This window comes from Plecotus auritus (assembly GCF_963455305.1).
Source record: "Plecotus auritus genome assembly, chromosome: 1".
NCBI lineage: Eukaryota > Metazoa > Chordata > Mammalia > Chiroptera > Vespertilionidae > Plecotus > Plecotus auritus.
In genome coordinates this window covers 152,018,735-152,041,962 of record NC_137770.1, presented here as the reverse complement: position 1 = coordinate 152,041,962, position 23,228 = coordinate 152,018,735, and positions in this window count along the sequence as shown.

Below are 23,228 nucleotides of genomic sequence, written 5' to 3'. Positions count from 1 at the left end.
AAAGAGATCAAACAAGAAATTTAAAAATCCTGGAAATGAATGACAATGAAAACACAACAATCCAAAATCTATGGGACACAGCATAAGCAGTCCTGAGAGGGAAGTTTATAGCTCTACCGGCCTACCTCAAAAAAAAAACAAGAAAAAAATGTAATAAATCATCTAACTCTACAACTTAAATAATTAGAAAGAGAGCAACAAGAAAATCCAAGTGTGATCAGCAGAAAGGAAATAATAAAGATCAGGGCAAAATAAATGACATGGAGACAAACCAACAAACAAAACAAAACAAAACAAAAACAAAATATCAATGAAACCAAGAGCTGGTTCTTTGAAAGTATAAACAATATTGATGAACCTCTAGCCAGGCCCATCAATAAGCAAAGAGAGAGTATCCAAATAAACAAAATCAGAAATGAAAGAGGCGAAATAACAACAGACCCCACAGAAATACAAGGGATTGTGAAAAAATACTATTAACAACTCTATTCCAACAAACTAGAAAACCTAGAGGAAATGGACATATTCCTAGAAAAATACAACCTTCCAAAACTCAATCAGGAAGATTCTAAAAATCTCAATAGGCCAACAACTAGGGAGGAAATTGAAGCAGTCATCAAAAAGCTTCCAGCAAACAAAAGCCCAGGGTCAGATAGCTTCACAGGGGACTTTACCAAATATTCAAGGAAGAACTAAAACCTATCCTCCTCAGACTATTCAAAAAAATTCAAGAGGAAGGAACACTTCCAAGCTCATTCTATGAATCCAACATTACCCTAATACCAAAATCAGATAAAGACAACACAATGAAAGAGAATTACAGGCCAATATCCCTCATGAACATAGATGCCAAAATCCTCAACAAAATTCTAGCAAATCGGATCCAGCAGTACATCAGAAAGATCATACACCATGACCAAGGAGGATTTATCCCGGGGATGCAAGGATGGTACAATATTCACAAATCAATAAATGTGATACATCACATAAACAAATTGAGAGATAAAAATCACATAGCCATATCAACTGATGCAGAAAAAGCATTTGACAAAATCCAACACCCTTTCTTGATAAAAACTCTCAGCAAGGTGGGAATAGAAGGATCATACCTCAACATAATAAAAGCCATATATGACAAACCTACAGCCAACATCATACTCAATGGGCAAAAACTAAAACCATTTCTCCTAAGAAAAGGAATGTGACCGGGCTGCCCACTTTCACCAGTGCTGTTTGACCTAGTCTGGAAGTGCTAGCCATAGCCATCAGACAAGAAGAAGAAATAAAAGGCATCCAAATTGGAAAAGAAAATGTAAAACTGACATTATTTGCAGATGACATGATACTGTACATAGAAAACCATAAGAAGTCCATCAAAAAATTATTAGACTTAAAAATGAATTCAGCAATGTTGTAGGATACAAAATTAATGCCAGGAAATCTATGGCATTTTTATAACACCAATAGTGAACTTACAGAAAGAGAGATTTTTTAAAAATCCCATTTACCATCGCATAAAAAAAATTAAGATACTTAGGATTAAACTTAACTAAGGTGGTAAGAGACCTATACTCGGAAAACTACAGGACACTGAAAAAAAAAATGATAGAGGAAGACATAAACAGATGGAAGAACATACCATGTTCATGGATTGGTAGAATCAACATCATTAAAATGTCCATACTACCCAAAGCAATTTATAGATTCAATGCACACCCCATTAAAATACCAACAACATATTTCACAGACCTAGAATGAACGTTCCAAAAATTCATCTAGAATACTAGTAAAAAAAAAAAAAAAAAGACTCCAAATAGCTGCAGCAATCCTGAGAAAGAAAAACAAAGTAGGAGGGATCTCAATACCAGATATCAAGCTGTATTACAAAGTCACTGTTCTCTGATAAGGGTTTAATCTCCAAAATTTACAGGGAACTCATACAACTTAACAAAAGGAAGATAAACAATCCAATCAAAAAATGAGCAAAGGAACTATATAAACACTTTTCAAAAGAGGACCTAAAAAAGGCCAAGAGACATATGAAAATATGCTCAAAGTCACTAATCATCTGAGAGATGCAAATCAAAACAACAGTGAGGTACCATCTCACACCTGTCAGAATGGCTATCATCAACAAATTAACAAACAACAAGTGCTGGCAAAGATGTGGAGAAAAAGGAACCCTCATGCACTTTTGGTGGGAATGCCACTGTGGAAAACAGTATGGAGTTTCCTCAAAAGTTAAAAATGGAACTCCCATTTGACCCAGTAACCCCACTTATAAGAGTATATACCAAGAAATCAGAAACACCAATCAGAAAAGACCTATACACCCCTATGTTCATAGAAGTACAATTTACAATAGCTAAGATTTGGAAACAGCCTAAGTCCCCATCAGCAGATGAGAGGATTAAAAACCTGTGGTACATCTACACAATGGAATACTATGCTGCCATAAAAAAGAAGGAACTTTTGCCATTTGCAACCGCATGGATGGACCTGGAGAGCATTATGCTAAGCTAGATAACCCAATAAAAGATTGATAAATATCACATGATCTCACTCATTTGTGCAATATAATGAACTACATAAACTGATGAACAAAAATAGATCCAGAGACAGTGAAACACCAAACAGACCATGAAACCTCAGAGGAAAGGCAGGGATGGTGGGGAATGGGGGGCAAGAGACCAACCAAAGGATTTGTATGCATGTATATTAGCATAACCAATGGTAACAGACACTGGGGCAGTGGGGGCTTGTCCTGGGGGGTGGGCGTGGCTGGGGAGGGATCAAAAATGGGGGGAAAAGGATACACATGTAATACTTTAAACAATAAAAACATAAAATAAAAACAGAGTGCTGACACTAAAAAAGAAACACACATGTTGGGAGTGCCTTTGAACTGCAGGTGGATGGAACCTGACATAATGTAGAGAAGCATGAGAATAAAAGCCAAAAGGGCCTCCAAGAAATGATGAGTGGAGGCCTGATGGTCTCTGAGGAGGCGGACAGCAATTGCTTCTGGACAAGTGAACAAAATGACACTGAAATGAGGATGACAGGGATTCTTGCTAGGAAGCTGGTGAAAGTGAAATCGATGAGAAAGATAAGCTAAAAAAAGACAATCCTATATAATAAAAGCCTATTATGCAACAATACTGAACTGCAGAATGGTCCGCAGGGGGGTGGGGCTGGCAAGTGGGACAGCCAAGGTGGGTGCCAGCAGGCAGAGGGAGGGAATGGTGATCGGGGGGGCGGAGGTGGCAACCAGCAGCAGCAGAGGGGCAATTGGGGGGCAGGACCGGCTGCTTGCCAGCAGGCGCTGTCCCCTGATTGGCCCGCCAGTCACCTCCTGCCAAGGGGGGTCAGACTGCAGCTTAGGCCCCTGAGGACTCCCAGACTGCGAGAGGTCGCAGGCGAGACTGAGGGACCTCCCCCCGCCCCCCGCCTAGTGCATGAATTTTCATGTACCAGGCCTCTAGTTAAATATAAAAGAAACAGTACTTAAGGATTTTAAATATCCATTTTCCATTTATAGCTTCTCCCACAGGTCCAATTGTCATATAATCCTATATAATAAAAGCCTAATGTGCAAATTGTCCCCTCAGGCAGTCATTCGGAGTTTGGGAGACCAGGAGTTCGACTGCTCGCTATGACGTGGGGCTGTGACCTCTCGCTGGCTACCTGAGGGCGGGGGTGATGGGGACAGAGGTGCAGTGAGAATGCGAGGTTCTGCCGAGCTCACTCTCACTCCCCCAGCTACCCTCCCCCGGGACACCAGGACTCACACATGTAGTGTCTTTGGGGTGAGCCGGGCCGCAGCCACCGGGACCACAGGGGCCGGTCTAGCTTTCCATGGGTTTGCACAGGAGCCAGTCTGCAGGGCCAGCTGGAAGAGCTCACGCTGCATGCCCAGTTTCCGTGCAACGCTGCTGGGAAGCCCAGAGGCCCACACTGTGCCTGGGCCCATGGCATCCGGCCGTGCTCACTGAATCTCCGTGTGGGGACTCGGGTGCTGTGAATCAGGCAGAAGGGGGTGCACAGGGGCCTGGGGGTCCAGGTGCTGCCCAGGGCCCAGAGGTCAGCTGGGACCTGCCCTTCCATGCCAGAAACTTGCTCTTCGATTGCCAGTCAGGCCTAGGGACTGCACCCGTGCACTATTTCATGCACGGAGCCTCTAGTACTAAAATAAAGAAATGGCTCTGGGCTAACATCAAATCCAAGGTGTCCAGGAAGACATGGTCTAAGGATGAAGCCAAGACTTATAAAACCCTAAGACCTCAGAAACATTTACGTGGTGCCTCAAAGGATTTTCAGAATGTAAGAGTCTTAAAGGCACTGTCTTACAACACCTCCAGGAAGCCCAAGGTGAAGAGCTTAACTGAAAACAAGTTGTGAGGTTGCTTTTCTAATGGCATGAACTGCAATATTATTTAGTAGAAAACAAAGCCTCTTGATTTCTATGAAGAATGATGCATAATTCTCAACTTTCCTAAGGGTAAATATTAGAAAATATACAAATGGCAGAATAAAAGCCAGATATAAGAGCACTATAAAGATAATACAATTACAATAAATTAATCACGATGAAATACATAAGAAAGCAGCCATGATAAGTAGTATCCTAAAACACTTTATATCATTTAACCAGCTATAGTTTAACTGAGAACAGGTTAAATTTCATACATACTTGACTTCTGCTTTGATCTAGTTTGTTCTTGAAATCTTGTTTCTTATCTTCTAAATGCATAGGATGACGTGATTCAATCTCCAGAAAAACCTCTATTGTAGATAGTTTTCTTTTGGTATCAGCCAGTTCTTGTTGAAGTTGTCTCACAACAGCCTAGTAAGATATTTCTGTTACTGATTTTATAAATCACATTATTATTAAATTATGTTAATAATACATAACTTCACATAAAGGATGAGACAAAAGATTAACAGTTGTGAGTACGTGAAACACAGAGTTTATTCTTGTATTGTTATTAACTAATTGTTGTATTATCCTCCATGCAAAAAACTATAAAAAGTATAAACCTACTTTTGTCCCACCCTGGGTGTACCTTGTTAGAGTCATATATTACTATCATAATGTTATGACAATAATCTATGACTGGAAAAATATCACCAGCTACATCAATTCACCTTCTTTTCCTCATATGGACATGTTCCTGTTTGCTTAATCAGGTTAAAGTCACAGAAAATGTAACCCTCCTGCCTAATCAGACAGCTGATTCAGCCCCACTCTCATCCCCCATAAATCTCAAAGCTATACAATCTACTGACATCTCAAAGAGAAATGGACATGTAGGTGGATCAAGTGGTAGTAAATTCAATATTATGGAAAATTTTCTCTTTTTATTTATTTTTTAACCAGAGGCTTCAATTTACTTCAGAGTTCCTCACACATTCAATCCCCTGTTCAAATCCTTCCAATAGGTTCCTAACTTAGAAGAAAAGTAAGTCATTTGAATGGCTTTCAAGGCCCTAGGTAACCAGGCCTTCACCTCCCTCCCTGGTACACATAAACCCTGCCACCCCTCACTAATCTGAAATGAAGATCCAATGCCAAGTTAATAAATCACAAGGAGCTACAATTCTCTCTGTCTTGGACAAACTTATCCCAAATGATAGTAATTAGGCCTCAAAATGAGAAACATGAGCACATTACTTGTAAAAATATTCAAAGAAAATTGTAAATAGTAGTGGAAAGATTAAATCAAGTATAGGTTTGCTAAAACTCATCACATTTGTCCCAGAATTATGATTTAATGAAAAGTAGATGCCTTTAAAAGAGTTGAGAGGTCATATGAATATATTACTTGAGATTGAAATATTTCCAAATTTAATTCAAATTGGCATGAATAAAAATAACATTATACAAACTAAAATGTATAGGAAGCTATTGAAGGAAAGGTCGTATATGATACAGCATTTACATTTCAGTTCATCTGGGCAATCTGAACTTAGCTGTCAAATTAATCCACTTAATTGAATCTTAATTTCAAAATACTCATTTTAGGTAGAACATTTCCATTTACCTACTTCCTAATAGTTTTAAATTTGGTGACAGAAAGATTAAAATTACTATTCTATTAATATAAAACTAAATTATTAATATAAATTCATATCTATTAATAATCTATAATGTAACCTATTAAAATTTCATGAGCAGCACAATGTCTTTACTCAAAACAAAGCACCTCCCAGGTTTAATGTTCATCTACTGGATACATCGTCTGCTTTAAAGCTGATAGAACAAACACATTTATACACTGAACATTTTAAAAATATACATGTATTTTTATTGATTTCAGAGAAGAAGGGAGAGGGAGAGAGAGATAGAAGCATCAATGATGAGAGAGAATTATCGATTGACTGTCCCCTGCACACCCCTACTGGGGACTGAGGCTGCAACCGGGCATGTGCCCTTGACCGGAATTGAACCTGGGACCATTCAGTCCTCAGGCCAATGCTCTATCCACTGAGCCAAACCAGCTAGGGCCATAATCTCTACATTTTTAATATTCAACTAGATTCAACATTTAGCCATCATCAAATATTACTCTGAATTTTCTCTTAGGAAGTTTGAAAAATATTTATCTGTCTGGGTACTTACATCTCTTTCTACATGATCATTTTCATACTGATGTATTCTTTCTTTAAAATGATGCCATTCGTTGATTAGCTCCTTAATTTTTTTATTCAGCATAAGAATGTGCTTCTCGCTTTTCGCTTTAAATATTTTCATCATATCCTGAAACTGATCTTGGATATTAATTACTGTCTTTTCTTTCCTGTCAGCTTTGTTGTGAGCTTGGTCCAGTTGCTGGTGAGGCAGCATATTTTCACTCTGTAGGTGAGATAGCTTCTCCTGTAAGGACTCCTGCTTTCCAATGTCTTTATCCACTTTACCTTGTTCCTCTTGATACACGTGTTCAGCTTCCTCCTGTTGACACTGTTTTTGACTGAGGTCTCTTTCTAAAACCAATGTCCTTTCTTTGAGAGCATCTCTTGTGTGATGAAGCTCTATTTCTAAGCTATTGACTTTACTTTCTGCTTTAGAAAGTTGTTGAGAAAGAATCTCATTGTTTTGTTTTAGGTTAGACATATCAAAAAATTCATTTTGTCCCATACACAAAACCATTCATCTCTTGCTCTCTGGAAAGCAAGTTGTAGGTCTCTTTTTGATGTCTGACAATGCTCTTGATCCTGTACAGCGGTAGCCAGTCCAGACTGGTATGATTCAACTTCTGCTTCCAGTCTTCCTCTGTTTTGTTGTTCATTCTCCAGTTTACAGGTTAGCCTTATACGCTCAGCTTCCAGAACTTCAAGCTGTGCATTGTGTTGAAATACTGTTTCTCTTATTGTCTTTTGAAGATGGTCATTCTTTTCTTTGACAATTGCAATGTCCTCAATATATTTTTTCCCATTTCCTGGGCCTGATTTTTTACTGTGTCTATATCCAGTCTTATTTTGGCAATTTCATCCCACAACATGTGATTTTCATGCAATAGACTTTTTTCTTTGTCAGAACTCTCAGAAACCTAAGTAACACAAAGGAGACTTTTAGCTAAAACATGGAAATGACATGTCATGATAGCCTCTGAAATTAAAGAATAACCTATGTTTATAATAAAAAGTTGCAATAATTGGATATCCCACTAGAAAAAAATATAGAATTGGATCCAAACCTCTAACTTTATACAAGCATAAATTCTCCAAAGTTCAAAAATGTAATATAATATGATGAATTTTAAGTGAAAAAAATCACAACAGAATTTTAAGAGTCTCAGAATTAGAAAGGGTTTTTCTAAACCATCACAAACCCAGAATGCATTTAAGTAAAAGACTAATAACTCTACACTTACAAGTTGATATGACAGTCTGAACATATAGCTACCCCACAGTAAGAGTATTAACCACGCTAATATTAGGACAAACTAAATTTCCTAAAATTCTTTTTCCCCCAATATTATCCCATAGATATTCCACTTTTCTAATACTTTCATAGTCAGTTGTAAAAACTATCTCCATGAACAACTGATAATAAAGCATTTTCCTAAGCACTTGTACATCCATCAATGAACTCATTCAGTTATCACAATCTGCAGTGGAGGGGTTAAAAAGATAAGCAAGTTCAGGATTTTCCCCAGGTTTTCAGACTCCACAATTTCTGCTCCTGTACCAACCCATAGTTCTTCTCCAGTGTGGATATAGAAACACAAAAGCCTATTTTCAAAAAACAAATAATAAGTAGGATAAAATTTACAGTCTTCTTAGAAAATCATGAGATTATTTGTTGCTTCAATAACTTATTTCTTGTTCATGATGTTTAAAGTAGTATTAAATGTGAAATGGGAGGAATACACTAAAATACTTACCAATAAATTATCACTAAATATATATTATGGCTTGCATTCTCTTCAGAAGTCCCTTCTCAAAAGTAGAAGAATGACATCTAAAATGTGATCTCTGAACCTGCTATTACTTTCCTCCATACCATCACTGGAAGTGAAAACTAACCTCTATATTAATATATCAGGAAATGAAATCACTGCCAAAATCTGGAACATCTATTGTTTGTAGCAATACCTTTGAGATCATGGACAACAATTCTTACGGAAAATATTAAAAGCCTTCTCTTTGGATGAGGCCATTGTGAATGTGACTACATGAGAAAAACGGATTTGAATTAACAATATCACTTTATCCAATGGATCCAAAAAGCCAACTCTCTAACTCTCTCTCTCTCTCTCTCTCTCTCTCTCTCTCTCTCTCTCTCTCTCTCTCTCCCTCTCTCTCTCTCTCTCTCTCTCTCTCTCTCTCTCTCTCTCTCACACACACACACACACACACACACACACACACACACACACACACACACACATATGCTTTTTAAATCCCCTATAGTCTCCATTGTACAGTATTGTTTTGTTAAATATATACAAACTCACACATACTCACATACTGGTACATTTGCAAATGACTAAATAAACTACCTCAGAATTTATTTTCTTATGAGCTATTTCTATCACCTTTGGTTTGCAAAAGTGTTTGGTCAGAATTCCATCTTGTAATATTCTGGTGTTCTGTTCTGAAGAAAGTTGCCTCTGAGTGAAATTTCGCTCTTCTACAACCTAGGGACACATTTCATTTAGTTTTTGGTCTCATTCCATTAAAAAAAAGTCCAAACCTTAAGAGCAATACCTTAAACAAACTGTGAAAAGGAAGTAGCCTGTTTAAGCACAAGGATCTTTCCTTTTCATGAAAAACTAAAATTGTAAGTGATAGCTACATTTGTCATAGAGCAAAAATACAGTATTCTGAAATAAAATTTCTTTATGAACATTTGACTAGTTCCATCACAGTCTCAAGGCAATTTAGCCTGTATGTTAACATTTTTTAAGATCCAGAATTAACATTTATGTTAATGGGTAGGCTCAATTTATTTTCCATTTCTTCATTTAGAAAACATTCACAAGCATCTATTAGATGCCAAGAATAGTAATAAATTAATAATAATTTAAATAATAAATGTCACAGTTCACATTTAGAATGAGAACATTTTTTGGTTTGTTTTAAATGTAATAATATACATTAAATGATAGGGATATAAATATTGATGAAGCACTGTTAGAAATAAGAGATTTTTCCCAAAGATAAATTTACCTCATTCTCTCTTATAGTCTCCAGTGTCATGTCTTGTGTTCTAATGGTGGTTTCAAGTTGTGGGTTCATTTCAACTTCTTTAATAGAGTGCTCTTCTTTATTTCTTAACTGCACCCTATTTTTTTCACATAACAGATCAGCTTTTCGTCTTTTCTCTTTTTCTTCTCTTAAGGGAAATATGCAGTTAAATATAACCAAAGATGTGATCAACGTAAGATAAACTGTTATATTGTAAGATGTCTTGTGTAAACCTCATGGTAACCACAAAGCAAAAACCTCCAGCAGATTCACAAAAGATAAAGAGCAGGAATCAAAGGACACTACAGAAAATCTTCAATTCACAAAGGAAGGCAGCAAAAGAGGAAGAATGAAACTACAAAACAGCCAGAAAACAACTAGATAGCATTAGTAAGTCGTTACCTGCCAATAGTTACTTTGTAAATGAATTGACTTCTCCAATCAAAAGGCATAGGATGACTTGGGGTGCTGAACACACAATGCAGTGTATAGATGATGTGTTGTAGAATGTGCACCTGAAACCTGTATAATTTTGTTAACCAGGGGCACCTCAATAAATTCATTAAAAGAAAAAAAGTAGAGAATGTCTTGACGGGTTAGAATAAGACCTAACTATATGCTGCCCACAAGAGACTCAATTCATTCATTTTCTTAATTTTTTAAATCCTCACCTGAGGATATGCTCATTGGTCTTAGACAGAGGGTAATGGAAAGAGAGACAGACAGACAGACAGAGAAACATCAATGTGGAGAGAACATTGATTGGTTGCCTCCCATACATACTCAAATCAGAGATCAAACCCACAACCTAGATATGTGCCTTGACTGGGAATCAAACTAATAAACTTTTAGTATAAGGGATGGTGGTCCAACCAACTGAGCCACACAGGCCAGGGCTCAATTCATTCTTAAAGACACTAAAGGCTCAGTGTGAAGAGATGGGAATGTTAAACTGGAACCAAACATTAGACCAAAGGATATAACAAATATCTAGAGAGCAGTGATACATTTTTTATCACCACCTCAAAGAGATAGCTGCACTCCCATGTTCATTGCAGCCTTATTCACAATAGCCAAGATGTACAAACTAAGTGTTCACCAATAAATCAACGGATAAGAGGATGTGGTATGTATGTATGTATGTTTGTATGTATGTGTGAGTGTATTAAGTATGTGAATGTACGTGTATATGTGTGTTTATATAGTAAATGTGTGTACACACACATATATGTGTACACACACACACACACACACACACACATATACAGTGGAATTTTGCCAGGGAAAAGAGGAAGAAGAAAACCCTACTGCTAGGGGCAGAAATAGAATAGTAGAGACTAGCTATAGTTATAACAAATATTAATCATGCTCTGTTAACCGTGATTGTTTTGTTCTGATTAAAGACAACATATTCCCATCTGGCTGGGAGTTCCCCCCAGTCCCCTTGCACTTGGGAGTTAACCTGGAAATGTGGTACATCCTCCTTAACTGCCTATTATCATGGAAAGATTAACAACTTTGTTGATGAAATAATGGAGTCCCAGCCTTCATTGGTGTAATCTGTAAGCATTATACCCATTTTATTCCTTTTGCCTACTTCCCCATGTAATCTTTGTCTTTCTACCCATATAAGCAGCTGGCGTATGGTGAGGGGGTGCAGAATAGATTTTCTTGGATGACCTGCTGCTCTTTCATATTGTCAGCATGTATGTTCATAAAGGATTCAACCCTGTCTGATGTACAGCATGGTGATTATAGTGAACAATACTCTATTATAGACTTGAAAGTTGCTAAGGGAGTAGATCTAAATGTTCTCACCACAAAGAAAGAATTGGTAACTATGTGATTTAATGGAAATGTAAACAAAGAATCCTGAGGTGATCATTTAACAACATAAAAGTATCGAATAAACGCACTGTATCCTTTAAAAATATACAATGTAACATGTCAATTATCCTATATAATAAAGAGGTAATATGCAAATTAACCCTCACACCCTTGCACAAGATGGTTGCCCCATGTGGTCAAAGATGGCTGCCACAAGATGGCAGTTGGGGGGGGACCAGGCCAGCAGGGGAGGGCAATTAGGGGTGAATGGGCTGGCAGGGGAGGGCAGTTGGGGGGGACAAGGCCTGCAGGGGAGGGCAGTTAAGGGCAATCGGGCCAGCAGGGGAGGGCTGTTAGGGGAATTGGGCCAGCAGAGGGGCAGTTAGGAGTCAATCAGGCTGGCAGGGGAGAGGTTAGGGGGTGATCAGGCAGGCAGGCAGGCGAGCAGTTGGGAGCTAGCAGTCCTGGATTGTGAGAGGGTTGTCCGACTGCCGGTTTAGGCCCAATCCCTTAGGAACCTGAGGGGTCCCAGATTGGAGAGGGTGCAGTGTTGGCTGAAGGACACACCCCCCCTCTCCCAGTGCATGAATTTCATGCACCGGGCCCTTAGTAGCTCGATTAAACTGGGAAAATTAGAAAAAAATAAAATACCTGCATGTCATTATATACATAGTTAGAAAATGGCAATAATCCAATTAGTTATGGTTTTCTTTGAAAATGAAATTATTTAACCGTACCTCCATGACAGCCATCAGCCAGTCAAGAGTGAGTATGCAAATTAACCCAACAAAGATGGAGGGTTATTTTGCATACACAGGCGCAGAGTGGCTGGGCGGGGTGGGAAGCCTGCTATGGGCGGGGGGGCGGGGGCGCCGAGGAAGCTACAGGAGTGGCACTCCAGCCGGAGCAGAGAAGACTGAAGGCTCTGGCCAGAGCGAACACTGAAGGCGGCAGCCAGACGAAGACCTAGGTCCCGGGTGCCAGAGGAAAACCAGTGCCAGCAGACAGGGGAAGGAAGGCCTATTGCACGAATCTTCATGCAACAAGTCTCTAGTCTTAAATAAAAAGCTAAATTTACCAACAGGGAAGTATAATTACTTTCTTATGGAATCAGTGCATGCAAAAGAATATCATGGTTATATAACTCCACAAATGTACAAAAATGCCTGGTGGGAGGCTCAGTTGACTGGAGCATCATCTTATACACCAAAAGTTTGCCAGTTTGATTCCCCATCAAGGCACATGCCTGGGTTTCAGGTTCAATTCCTGGATGGGAAGCATACTAGGAGACAACCAATGGATGTTTCTCCCTCACATTGATGTTTCCCTCTCTCTCTCTCTCTCTCTCTCTCTCTCTCTCTCTCTCTCTCTCTCTCATCATTAAGAATATATCCTTGGGTGAGAATTAAAATAAAATTATAACCTATATATAGTTATACAAATCACTCTCCGGTTAAACCTAAACATTTAAACACTAAACATCAATTGTTGAGCATCAACCCATGAACCAAGAGGTCACCAGATCAATTCCCAGTCAGGGTACATGCAGGGTTGCTGGCTTGATCCTTAGTAATGGGCATGCATGAGGCAGCTGATTGATGATTCTCTCTCATCATTGATGTTTCTATCTTTCTCTCCCTTTCCCTCCTCTCTTTCTAAAATTAATAAAAACACATTAAAAAGGATCTTCCTGAGAGCAATTATTAAACAATTCCTCTTGACCCAAACTTCAAAAATAAGTCTCTAATTATTGAATATGAATAGTTTTCATTTTGAACATAGCTGATGGAAGAGCACCTACCCAGGTTTTGGGTTCAATCCCCAGTTGGGGGACCTGTGGGACTCATGTACTTTAATGAAAAAGGCAATTAGAAGGTATTGACCAGAGGAACAATACAATGTGACTTACTTTTTAATAGGTCCAACTGTGTTTAGATTGAACAAAAGACTAGAATTAATAGAAAGAAAGTAAATAAGAAGAAAAGAGAGGGAGGGAGGAAAGCAGGGAGGGAGGAAGGCAGGGAGGAAGGGAGGGAGGGAGGGAGAGAGGCAGTGAAGGAAGGAAGGGAGGAAGGAAGGAAGGAAGGAAGGAAGGAAGGAAGGAAGGAAGGAAGGAAGGAAGGAAGAAGAAAATCAATTAGTCAGCTATTAAGTTAATCTAGATAGCAGATGGTAGTGACCTGGCCTGGAAGATGTGATGGCATTCTGGATATACAGTAAACTCTGGATTTTTGTGGACCTTGAATTAACAGACTTCGGATTTAACAGATAAAACTTCTGGTCTGTATGTCATATGTGAAAATTAACACCCCATTAAATTAAAAATGCTTTTAACCAAGATATGCTTATAGTTAAATTAACAGGTTATTTTTTTGTGTGATTAATTCACAGTTATTTTTAACAAATTTTATCAAATAGGCCGTAAAACCACTGTAGTAATTTCACCAACATAAATACATATTACTTATAGACAACTATACTCTGCATATTTAAATCCAAGAATCACCGCTCCTAAACAGTGTTAGGCAAATGGTCAGGACATGATCACACCACAAGGTGCGTGGGTAATTGGTTCTGTTGGCAAGTGGAGTGACTTTCTGCAGAAGTTTTAACATGTGCCAGCCAACGTTCCCATGTGCACTGAGCCATGCCCCAGCCGTGTGCATTTGGTTATTCTTGGTGACTGGAGAATGCACACATTACTGACCCATTCAGTATAAAGTTAAAATTATGTGTGTACCTTAAAACACATCATTCCAACCCTAACCTTTAAAGATAATTATGGCAACCAAATGAATATACTGCAAAAAGTTTTAGAGGAAGTAGTGGTTGTATTGCAGAATGAAGGTAATGATGAACATAAAACAGGACAGCGTATCTTACAAAACTTACCGTTTTAAAGAGTTACCATGTAAAATCAGCAATTTTTAAATTTTGCTGCAGCATGAAAGGAAGTGAAAGTGCAAACATTGGAAACTGGTTGGAAGAATTTGCTTGATGAGGAAGGTAGACTTGCATTTAGAAGGGCTGGAGGTTACTGATTACTGTGGGACAACACAGAATATTGGTGGACAAGTAGCTGAGGAAGATGTTTTACAGTGGTTAGAAGAAGATGAAGGTGCCTGGGTGAAAGTGAAATAGCAGATGAGGTGGTGACCTGGGAAGATAAGGATGGCAGTGAAAATAAGAGGAAGAAGAAACAACACACCCCAAACACAAAGTTATCAGTGCTTGGATCCCATCTCCACGATCTAATAACATTTATTGACAATTCATCAGATAATGAAATTCAGCTTCATTAACGCATTTTCAAAATATTAGAGAGTTAATTATAAAAAACAGCAGACTTCAAAAGTTCAAGCTAGTTTTTTCAAAGCAGAATTACCTAAAGCAAGCCACTCAAAATCAAACATTTAAGTGACACCTCAACTGGAGGGTCTGGATATATCATCATCCAAAGACAATTAAATAGGAAAACTTTTTTTCTGTTCTTATAAAATTTAAATTTTGTTTTGTTTTTAGAACATTGTTCATTTGTTTAGTTAAATATAATTAAAATGTATTTTCTGCAAAATGGTTATTTCCATTTAGATTGCAAATTTATTAGAGTCTCAAAACTACGGTGAATATATAAGCAATAATGCATTTGAAAAACTCTGTGAAATTAAACTTTTCATACCTAGTTAATTTTAATTACACAAACGTGTCTACATATGTAAAAGCAGGTAAACTAATTTGTCAATTTTTTCACATACACATTCAGAAAACCTACTTTATTATATATAACTGACTTTCATCTTTAAAGTATACCCCTTGCCTGAATTAGTTCCTTATATCCAGGTTCCACTGTATTTTGAAAGTAATCTGACAAGATGTGCTGACACATTAGATGTGAGGTTTAAGATAAAGAGAAAGACAGGATGACACCAAGTTTTTGGTAGAGCAATTGGAAGAGCTGTCATTCACCCAAACAGGAAAGACCACGTGAAGGGCAGGTGTGAGAAAGACTATCGGTAGATCAATTTTGGAGATCTTAAGTCTGCAACACCCAATAGCGATATTAAAGAGGGAGGGAGGGGGAGAGGGAGGGGTAGAGGGATCAAGTCTTAGCTGGTTTAGCTCAGTGGATAGAGAGTCAGCCTGCGGACTGAAGGGTCCCAGGTTCGATTCCAGTCAAGGGCACATGCCCAGGTTCTGGGCTCTATGCCCAGTAGGGGATGTGCAGGAGGCAGCCTATTAGTGATTCTCTCTCATCATTGATGTCTCCCTCTCTCTCTCTCTCTCTCTCTCTCTCTCTCTCTCTCTCTCTCTGTCCTTTCCTCTCTGAAATAAATATAAATATATATTTTAAAAAGATATATTAAGCAGGCAGTTTGATATATAGGTCTGGCATTAAGGAGAGAGATTTAGGCTGGGGATATACATTTCAAGATCATTAGTATATACAAGGTAGTAAAATTCAATTTTGGTAGAAAAACAACCAAAGTGTCCTGAATCCCAGGACACTTGAATTTGTCAAAGGTGGGAGATGAGGAGAAACCAAACAGACTAAGAAGGACAGGCTAGGCAGGCAAGGGGGAAACCAGGTGAGAGTCTTTTCATCCCCTGAAAACTCGAAGTCCTAAAAGCCAAATGAAAAGAGAGTTTTCCATTGGGTCAAATATTGCTGATAGGTTATGTAAGACCAGGTCTAAAACATTATGTCTAAATTTATTAGAGGGAAAACAAATACTAGCCTTGAGAAAAACAATTTTGGAGATGAGGTGGGACTGAAAATTACTAGAGTGAGCTCAAGAGCGCATGGAAGGGAAAGTAGATCAGTGAGTATAGACAGTTCTTTCAGGACTTTGTAGCTAAATGGCACGACTTGGATGATCTCATTTCTTCATGTTTAGCTGTAGCTTTCAATCCTTTCATAGTGACTATGAAGTATTTTTATAATACTTAAAAGTTTTTTCATTACATACCTGTGACATTACATGGTTTAAAACATGTCAGACTAGGTATTACATAACAAATTCACAATATTATACAACTAAAAGACCCCATGAAATTTTTCTAGATCTATAAGATTACATAACCTGATTGTGATGTTTCTCATGCTTATAACGATGACAGAAGGATTTCTTGCTAGATGAAAATCATCCAACTCTATAGTATGTTACACTACTCAAATGTACAAAGTACACTGTAATTAGTCGTATTAAAATTGTGTAACAGAAATAAAGGGGGAAGCATGCAGGTAATATTCTGACTTTATAAAATGAATTTTTTTCAATTGTGTAATATGAAGTCCCTGTTGAAAAATTGTGTGCGGTGCATACTGAAATGCATTCTCCTTAAAAAGGGAGAATAAAGCATGCGTGTAGGGTACCTTTCAAAAAGAAGATTCACTACATTAGGAGCACCTTGGTTTATAATGCAAGGTCAACAAATGAATGCCTGCAGGCCAAATCCAGCCCAGACCCTGTTTTTGTAAATAAAGATTTATTGGAACACATCCACACCCACTCCTTTACCTAGTGTCTATGACAGATTTCTGAGACCTGATGGTTCACAGAGCCCACAATACTGACTCTCTGGCCCTTTAGAGAAAAGGCCTGTCAGCCCCTCACCTAGCAGATTAACCCCTTGATGTGTTTTAATAGGTTTTTCACAATATGCTGAAATTTTTATGTAAGATATGGAACAAATTGCCTTGTGAAATCCCTCAGCTTTCAGATTAATTTGAGTGTCCAATATTAGGAATAAAACACAAAAATCTAGTAACCAGCAATTTAGGTGAAAACAAAGTAGAGTGACAGTGTAGCATATAACTTCCTTTTATAACTGAACAGATAGTAAAAGTATTCTCACAATTGACTTGCTTTAATTACAAGTCAATTGTGAAACAATTAGTATACTGTAGAGCAGAACTACCCCCACTTTTCCAGCAGCTGCATACTACATTATTTTATGTGTATAATGATGTATTACCTTATAGATAGGTATTTACACTACCAACAATTTTTTGTAAGCAATGTTGTAATAAATATACTTATACATATGTATATATCTAACATTTATATTAGTATCCTTGATGCATAAATGTATATTATATATGCTTAACATCTGCCATAATCCTTTATAATAAAAGTCTAATATACAAATTGTCCTCTCCACCAGGAGTTCGACTGGGATTTCAACCACAGGGCAGGGCCAGTAGACCAACTGCCAGCGGACCCTCCCCCTGGCCGGCCCTGCCCCCGATCAGCCTCGATCGGGGCCCAACCCCACCCGTTCACAAATTCGTGCACTGGGGCTCTAGTACATATATAAAATACGTATAATGACCTACAGTATGTTTTATATACATAATAATATGTAATTGATGTCCTTAAAATGTGTACATGTGTGTATATCCAAATCATGTTTTCCTGTAGGATCTAGTTCTGGAAGTGAAGCTATTGGGATAGAGGATTGACATACTTGAAATTTAAAAACTAGCTCAATTACCCTTGAAAAGGTTGTGCCCATTTCATGTACCAGTAGTGCACAGGAGTGCCTTTTCCTCCCATGTGCCAATTCTGGCTGTTTTTGTTTTTTTTTAAATAAAATATTTATCATTTTAAATTCAAAAAATGGTATCTCATTGTTTGTTGATTTACATTTTTCTGATTACCAGGCAAGGATCAATCTCCCTAGTAAAAATATAAAATTTGTTAATCATGAATATTTGCTCACATTGGAATTTCTTTTATAGGAAAAGAGTAATGACCTATTATTGAATACTGCTGTAGGCTTACCTATCAGAATCTTCACTCTCCAGTACAGGAAGCTGCTGCTTATCAGTGTGTTCACCTGTGCTTTTCTGACTCCATCCATCACTGTCATCAGCAGCAGCATTATACATGTTTCCTGACACTTTCCTTTTACTGCTTTCCTGCTTCTTTTTTTCTTCTTCAACCTTTGATGAAAATTTGATATTAAGGATATTGTTATTACCTTATTCATTAAAAAGACTGTGTTTTCTGTAATTTTATCATTAGGCTTTTAGTTTAATTGCCATGACTTTAACCAATAAAAATATTTTGTGTGTTTAATTTTATCATTACGGTCATTGAAATTGTTGAAAAATCTGCTTCATTTCTGTTTCAGTAAAGAAGCAGAATTTCCCAAGATTTTTTAAAGAGCTGTCTTAATCTTGTGCTCTTATTCACATCACATCCACTCTTTGCTACCTAACATTCCCCTTACTCACCCCCACCCCATTTATCTAGCAGAGACAGAGAAATAAAAGGACAAAGATGCAAAATGTGAGCTCTTCTGTCGTGCCACCTGGGTCTTGCATTACAGCCAGATTTAGAGGATATGACATTGTGCCTCAGAAACAAATAGGAAGCTTTCCTCCTTCTGCAGGAAGCTATTCTTTCCCCTATTGCCTTTTGCAATTCTTTTTTCTTTAAGATCTTTGAGGGTACCAAAAAAAGTGGTGGTATCATAAAACATATGAACAAAAGTTTACCACAGCACTGGAGTGGAGTGAAACCAATGAATTGTTGGTTAATGCACAATTCTGAAAAATGAGTAAGCTCCCCTAATGTCACATACAATCACTATAAAATCTTATAGCTAGAGGACATAGAAGTAGTTATCTACTTACTTTAGCCCATATTTACTGATAACAGAAATAAAACCAAGGTTTAATGATCTGTCCAAAGTTCCTAAAGATGCATTACCTAGCATTTTATGTACCAAAAGAAGGGATATCCTATCTAATAAAGAGGGAATATGCTAATTGAATCTCATGCCCTTGTAAAGAATGCGGTGCACACAGCCAATAAGGAGGGAATATGTTAATTCACTGCCCCACCCTCAAAGATGGCAGTGCCCACAGTCAATAAGGAGGGAATATGCTAACTGACTGCCATGCCCTCAAAGATGGCAGTGCCCACACCCACAAGATGGCAGTGCCCAGTCCCCTCAGCCCCGCCGGGGTGGCAGGTGCATGGCGAGGCTGGGTCCATCCCCAGGCAGGCCTGGCCGCTCCACGCACCTGCCTCCAGAGTGCCCCAGTCCCCTCAGCCCCCCAGCCGCCCAGGGCCAGCCTGAGGTGCAGGCAAGTCTTAGATGGTGGCTGCCCAGCAACCCTGGGCCACCCGAGGCTCATGTAACCAGGGCAGGCCGAGGCTTGCGCTGCCAGCAATGGCAGCAGCAGAGATGTGATTGGGTGTCACCTTCCCCTGATCGCCAGGTCGCCTCCCGCCCCTGAGGGCTCCCAGACTGTGAGAGAGGGAAGGCCGGGCTGAGGGACCTCCCACTCCAGTGCTTGAATTTTCATGCACTGCGCCTCTTGTACTGTATAATAAAAGCCTAATATGCTAAGTGTCCAGTCGTCTGGTCGGCCGTTCAACCAATTCAAAGCGTAATATGTTAATGATATGCTAAGGCTGCTCAACTGCTTGATATGACGTTCATTGACCATCAGGGGGCAGATAGTTGACCAGTTGACCAGTCTCTATGACGTGCACCAACCACAGGGGGCAGATGCTCTGACTGGGAGGTTAGCTTGCTGCTGGGGTCCAGCCGATTGGGACTGAGCAAGATGGGCCGGACACACCCTGGAGCCCTTCCACAGTTCCTCCCCAGCTGGCCAACCTCCTGTGTCCCTCCCCAGCCCCGATCATGAACCAGAGGGGTCACTCAGCCTGGCCCACGCTCTCTCAAAATCTGGGACCCCACTGGTGCACGAGTCCATGCAGTGGGCCTCTAGTAATTCTATAATGCTGAATCAGATAAATAAACAGAAAACTTAATCGAATTAACCAGGTAAATTAAGTATGACTTTTAAAAAGTAATTTAATGCCTTAGTGTAATGAGAGGGCTCATCCACTTTTTCTTATAAAGGAACATAATGTCTTAAGTTTTTTCCACCTCAAAACTCAGGTTCTCGCCAAAACCGGTTTGGCTCAGTGGATAGAGCGTCGGCCTGCGGACTGAAGGGTCCCAGGTTCGATTCCGGTCAAGGGCATGTACCTTGGTTGCGGGCACATCCCCAGTGGGAGGTGTGCAGGAGGCAGCTGATCGATGTTTCTCTCTCATTGATGTTTCTAACTCTCTATCCCTCTCCCTTCCTCTCTGTAAAATACCAATAAAATATATATATAAAAAAAAACCTCAGGTTCTCTTTGAGACAAATATTGAGCTTATGACAAATAATTTATGTGACCTATATGACACATACATGTCAAAATGATCATTGCCATGCTTTTATTTTTGGAAGGTATTCTACATTTCTATATTTTTAATCTTTCAATTACAGTTCACATTCAACATTTTTTGTATTAGTTTCAGTTGTGCCACATAGTGGTTAGACAATCAGATACTTTACAAAATAATCCTTCTGATATTCCAAGTGCCCACCTGGCACCATACATACTTATTACAATACTAGAGGCCTGGTGCACAAAATTTGTGCATAGGGGGAGGGGTCCCCTCAGCCCAGTCTGCACCATCTCCAATCCGGGACCCCTCAGGGGATGTCTGACTGCCGGTTTAGGCCCGATCCCTGGGATTGGGGCAGTCGGACATCCCTCTCACAATCCAAGACCGCTGGCTCCTAACTGCTCATCTGCCTGCCTGCCTGATTGCCCCTAACTGTGCCCCTGCCAGCCTGGTCACCCCTAACTGCCCCCCCCACCAGCCTGGTCACCCCCAACTGCCCCCTGCCACTGGCCTGGTTGCCCCTCACTGCCTCCCTCTGCCAGCCTGGTCACCTCTAACTGCTCCCCCTGCCAACCTGGTCGCCTCCAACTGCCCCCCTGCTGGCCTGGTTGCCCCCAACTGCCCCAACTGCCAGCTTGGTCACCCTCACAGCCCCTCCTGCCAGCCTGGTTGTCCCCAACTGCCCCCCTGCTGGCCTGATTACCCCTCACTGCCCCCCCTGCCAGCCTGGTTGCCCCATGCAGCCTGCTACTCAGTCATTTAGTCATCCCTCACTAACCCCCCTACTGGCCTGGTTGCCCCATGCAGCCTGGTGTTCAGTTGTTTGGTCATCCCTCACTAACCACCCTGCCAGCCTTGTCACCCCACTCAGCCTTTTTGGTTGTTTTGGATGTGACAGCCCCTGGCTCATAATATATGACTAGAGGCCCAGTGCATGAAATTCATGCTTGGGGGGGGGTGTGTCCCTTAGCCCAGCCTGCACCCTCTCCAATCTGGGACATCCTTCTCACAATCAAGGATTGCTGGCTCCCAACTGCTCGCCTGCCAGCCTTCCTGATTGCCCCTAACCGCTTCTTCCTGCCAGCCTGATCACCCCCTAACCACTCCCCTGCCAGCCTGATTGATGCCAAACTGCCCTCCCCTTCAGGCCTGGTAGCCCCTAACTGCCCTCTCCTGCAGGCCTTGTCCCCCCCAACTGCCCTTCCCTGCACACCCAGTCGCCCTCAACTTCCCTCCTCTGCAGGCCTGGTGCCCCCCAACTGCCCTCTCCTGCTGGCCTGATTGCCCACAGCTGCCCTCCCTTGCAGGCCTGGTCCCTCCCAACTGCCCTCCCCTGTTGGCCATCTTGTGGTGGCCATCTTGTGTCCACATGGGGGCAGCCATCTTTGACCACATGGGGAAGCCATCTTGTGTGTTGGAGTGATGGTCAATCTGCATATTACTCTTTTATTAGATAGGATAGAGGCCTGGTGCACGGGTGGGGGCCAGCTGGTTTGCCCTGAAGGGTGCCCTGGATCAGGGTGAGGGTTCCCTTGGGGTATGGGGTGGCCTGGGCAAGAGGCCTGTGGTGGTTTGCAGGCTGGCCACACCCCCCGGTGACCCAAGGGGAGGCCCTGATATCTGGGATTTATTTATCTTCTACAATTGAAACTTTGTAGCCTTGAGCGGAGGCCAAGGCAGGCCAGGGCTGTAGAAGCTTGGTTTCCTCCATCACAGGGGCAACTCAAGCATCCTGCTCTCTCCAGCTCTGTGGCTGCTGCCATTTTTGTTGGGATTTATTTAACTTCTATAATTGAAACTTTGTAGCCTTGAGTGGAGGCCTGGGCTGGCCAGGGTGTGCAGAAAGCTTGGCTTCCTCCATTGCCGGGGAAACACAAGCCTCCTGCTTGCTCCATGGCCACAGCCATCTTGGTTGGGTTAATTTGCATACTCACTCCTGATTGGCTGATGGGCATGGCTTGTGGGTGTAGTGGAGTGATGGTTAATTTGCATATTACTCTTTTATTAGATAGGATGATTGACTACATTCTATATGCTGTACTTGACATTCCTGTGACTATTCTGTAACTACCATTTTGTACTTCTTAATCCCTATATTTTTTACCCAGTCTACTGATATCCTTTTCTCTGGCATCCATCAGTCAGATTTCTGTCATCTATGAGTCTCTCTTAAATTTTTTAGTTCATCTACAGTATTTTGCTCTTTACATTCCACATATAAGTGAAATCATATGGGACTTCTCTTTTTCTGTCTGACATATTTCACTTAGCATAATGCCCTCTAGGTCTATCCATGCTGTCACAAATGGCAAGGTTTCATTTTTTTTTATGGCAGTACCACACTTCATTAAACAACATAATGTAAAGCTTTGACTCAACAAACACATCTGAGAGTGGTGATTAAAATATGTGTGGAAGTATACAGTATATGTTTTTTATTAAAATATCTAAATAAAATTGCAATGATGATGTACAGTCCAGGTGGATATTTGAAATATTGGGGA